Genomic DNA, 4878 nt, shown 5'->3' with positions numbered 1-4878 from the left:
GGAAAAGCTCAGAAACTCCACTGTCTGACTGCTTTTGTGCTCAGGGTATGAAAAGTAATTTAACAAAGTGTTTTCTAATCAAAGTAATGTAACCTGATTGCACTTGCATTGGGATCTTTAATACAACACTGCACTGCAGCTCTCTCTCGTGTGCGTGTGTGTGTGTGTGTGTGTGTGTGTGTGTGTGTGTGTGTGTGTGTGTGTGTGTGTGTGTGTGTGTGTGTGTGTGTGTGTGTGTGTGTGTGTGTGTGTGTGTGTGTGTGTGTGTGTGTGTGTGTGTGTGTGTGTATACTAATGATCAGTGAAGACACTGCACACTGAATTGGACTTTGATTGGAATTCACACCAAAAACAAGATGCAAGTGGAGGATCTGGAGTCGATGTAAGGACTCGTGCAGATAAATGCAAAAAAAAAAAAAAAAAAAGATTTAAAGAAGCAGAAAGTTAATCCTGTGTCTGTTTTACCGTCTGAAATACGACCCGAGAGCTATAAACTACAGCATTGACTTTTACGCATATTCTTAATTTTTGATGATTTGCCATCAAGACGTCAAACTGACACGTTTTCTTTAAGCACAAAAGCGAAGCTCCAACTTGGATTATCGACTCGTATCAACGTGTCGATCAAAGTCAAAAGTTACTACATAAATTCTAAAATGATCTTTTGATATTCTTTATTTTACACCCAGTTAATCATAAACTTTAGATTTGACTCTCAAAGGGAATATTCGTTTCTTTATATCAAAAAGAAATTAATTGAAGTGTGTGTTGATTCAAACTCATGACCCCCCCCCCCCCCCCCCCAATTGTATTTAATTATCAGCATTTAATGGACGTACAGGAACATTTAGTCACGTGTGACACTTCAAGGTTTTGTATCTACAATGTTTTGATTGTGCAAGAAAATATTGACTCAAATATTGAATTTGTCTTTATTGTAGATGCATTAAGATTCAGTAATGTGATTTAACAAATTATTTTAAACTACATGGACTTTAAAGAAATGTAAAAATCGAATTATGCATATATAGTCTCTATATGAAAATAGTCCCCCAAAACATTGCAGTGGCTTTTCTTTGAAAAAATATTTCAGAGCTGTAAGTTCTGAAATATTACTACACAAGTTAGTAACTGTACTCTGTAAAATAAACAATACAAAAATGTGTTTCATTTTAAGTTGTCTTTTGTGTTATGAGATGTTCATGCAAACCACAAATAAATAAATGAACAAATGGAACGAATAAAAAACATAGATCACATTCTAATTTTACGTTTAAACCGGGGATCAATGGAAAACAGTTGTAATGATCCAATTAATTATGGGCAAAATTAAAAGCAAGTGCAAAATCAATCTTTCACGGTGTCGAGGATGGAATCAAATTGATGCTCCATCTGTTCACGCCAGCAAGATTTGTAGCCCGGAGTATGAGAGGCTGCCTGGCTGCTGCTGCTGCTGCTGCTGCTGCTGCTGCTGCTGCTGCTGCGCGCATGGACGCGGTGCGCACAACCCAACATGCAGTGGACAGCGTTTTCTCTCAGTCTGTATGTATTGCATGTAAGAATAGTAAGGATGCAGAGATCTGCTACACCGCAATGCATGGGCTATGTTGAAGCCTGAAAAAGAAATGATCAATTTACCCTAAAACATGCAGAAAATCTCCTGATTTTGCTCATTATTAAGTTTGAAAGATGTGCAAATATTCCTGAAGCAGCTTTATTACTTTTGTTTTTGTCACAAATTCTCCCAAATCGGCGACAACCCCTCCCTTACATCCAAAAAGGATTAATATTCAACTTACAACCAGAGAAGTGTCAGCGCCCCTCAGCAGGGAGACGCACATCGATTGGTGACGTCGGAATAACGCGAGACAATCAGCCGGCAGGAGGAGGGAGACCTGGTGTGACACCTCAACACAAATCACAACTTCTCCACCACCACAGAGACACCGAGACGACCCCGAGCACCATCCTCCACACAGCGAGCCGCTGATCGGCCGGCGGAGCTGCTGGACCACCGGTGCTCCTTCTCTTCTTCTTCTCCTCCTCCTCCTCCTCCTCCTCCTCCTCCTCCTCCTCCTCCTCGCCACCTCTCCTCTCTCCTCTTTGCACAGGCCATTAGGAAGCGGGGCAAAAGATAAATTGCTCTCTGTCAATACATTACACCTCTCCTAATGGGTGCACGCAGGCTCCAAAAACATTTTCCAAACTCCTGACATGCAGTGGCATCGTCTTAAACGCTGCAGCCGCGCGTGCGTGCGCGCGTGTGATTGTGTGTGTGTTTATTACAACCTTAATTTCTCACGCTCTCGTTTCTCTTTCTCTCTCTCTCTCTTTCTCTCTCGGCTTTATTATTGATCAGAACATAACAAGGATCAGATTTAATATACGATTAAAACCTTTTTAGGATCCTCTAACCTGAGTGTTAACCGAATAGAGTCGCACGTGCTGCTCAAACACGAGCCAAAGTGGACACATTTATTCATTCAAATATGTGTTTTAAATAAAATCTAATAATAATAATAATAATAATAATCTCAATAATAATCCAGCATTTTGTTTTCTCCCGCCTCCTACTTAATTTGTTAATGTGAGAGATCAGAATCTTGAGGAGCAGGAGGGCACGAGAGGGGGGGGGGGGGATGAGGGAGGGGTGAGGAGGCTCGTGGTGGAGGGGTTTCATAGGAGGTGGTGGGGGGGGGGAGAAAAAAAAAGGATGTAGCTTTAAGGGAAATGTGCAGCCGGGTGTGAAATTACAGCCTATAGTGCTACATATTGTACCAGAAGCTCTCTCCAAAAACAGTAACAAAAAGAGAAATCATCCTCTAACCTGACCAGGAGGCAGAGCGCGAGATGTGTCCGTCTGCCCCTAAGAGGTGCCCAGCCCCCAAACCGAGGAAAGAAATACCTGAATTATTATTATTATTATTAATTATTATTATTACTACTACTACTACTACTAATAATAATAATAATAATAATAATAGTAATAGTAATAACAACGATAATAATAATAATAATAATAATAGTAATAATAAGAATAAGAATAAGAATAAGAATAATAAGAATAATTTGCTGAACTGTAACTTTTTATTTTATGAAATTAATGTAATGACGAATTTTCTTTTTACATGATAACAAATTATCACCATATTTGTTTTATATTGTTTAAAACAAATTCAAAGGCTTATGATGCATGCATCTTTTGAGGAAAAATTAAAAAATTACCAGATGAAGCTTTAAAGCAATACTTTAATTTCAATATTTCACACACAATATGTCACAAATAAACCCAGCAGCCAGTAAAACCTTCCTTGAAGCTCGAGTTGAGCAACTGTATTCCTCCTAAAATATTGCGTTTGCTTCCCAGTCTGCAGGCACTGAACTGCACCCCAAGTTTTACTTTTTTGGACCACTTTCACCTTTCAGCCTGTGTTTGAGAAACTATACAGCGCCATCTACAGAAGCTGTGGGGAACTGCGGCGTGCAAAGCACCTTCACCTCTAACCACTCACCACCACCACTGCTCCCAGTTTGGACCACCGCAATCATCACACCATCAGCTGAGTGTAATAAAGGTCAAGACGCAAACATTCATTTACATACAGCCCTCTTTAATATTTTACATTGATCTGAAAGGGAAGGAAAGTGATGGAGGAATGTTATGGGGCCTGTACTTGGAGACAGATATATTTGGACGATCCAGAAAAAATATATCACATTTATTTATTTTTAATCAGGCTTTGGATAGATGCTCCAAATCACTGGGTGATAGTTTGCGTAATAAAGGAGGGGAAAAACTCCCAAAAAGAAACATTTTTTTTATTTTTAATTGATTCAGAACTTCTACTAAGCGAGCATACAATTCACAGCTGTTATAATGTGTAATAAACTCGGATATTTGCAACTCGGAATCCGTTCCTTCTTCCTCCCTCCCCTCCCTGTCGGTGTGTCAGACCCAGAGACCTCCTCATTTGGACCCCAGGTTGCTTTTCTTTTTTTCTTTTTCTTTTTTTTTTTTTGCGTTGGCGAATCACAAAGTGTTGGCATCTATTGCCTTTGTCTGACAAGTCATCCATATAAGCAAAAGGGGGGGGGGGGGGGGGGGTGGGCGGGTGTGTGTGGGGGTCTGCAGAGGGGAGGGGAGGGGGAGAGGAGGGGGGGGGGGGGTTGCAGCTTTTAGAACCACAGACAGAGAGAGAGGCTTCATTCCCAGCCCCAAAGATCCAGCCTAACGCATCCAGCGCAAAAAAGAGAGAGAAAACCCTCCCGATGTGCGCGCACTCCCCTGCGCGCGTGAGTGTGTGTGTGGGTGTGCATGCGTGAGTGTGTGTGAGCACGTATACTGTACCTCGATTTCGGGTTGTTGTTTTTTTTTTTTTCTCTTCTTCTTCTTCTTCTTGACGCGCGAATCAAGACCACCGGGATTGAGGAGATACCGGGCCCTGCGCACTGGAAACTCAACGTTTTCATTTCTTGCTTCTTTTTTTTTTTTTTTCCTTTTTCTCCGCTGGCATCCTGAGAGAATTACCTCCGGTCACCACAGGCTGTATTTAATTCAACAACAACAACAACAAAAAAAAAACGAAAGAACGAAAATAGCGATAATCTGAGCACAGGGCGCATCAGTGAAACAAACCGTCCGGTCATGCTGTGCACCTGCCAGACCTCCGCTGCCGGACCGGACTGTTGAAAGAAAACACCGGGCAACTTTGGGGGGGGAAGAAGTTGCCATCAGATCGGCTGCAGACGCAGGGGGTGGAGGGGCAAACTAAATCCCCCCCATCGCGTAGAATCCTATTTTTTTCTCCACATTTTCATCCTTGACAGGAAGGCGAGACGGCGACTTCAGTTGATTATCTGTCTTTCCTTTGCTATCCA

Source organism: Blennius ocellaris, assembly GCF_963422515.1.
Source record: "Blennius ocellaris genome assembly, chromosome: 21".
Taxonomy (NCBI): domain Eukaryota; kingdom Metazoa; phylum Chordata; class Actinopteri; order Blenniiformes; family Blenniidae; genus Blennius; species Blennius ocellaris.
Note: the sequence above shows the minus strand (reverse complement) of the source record.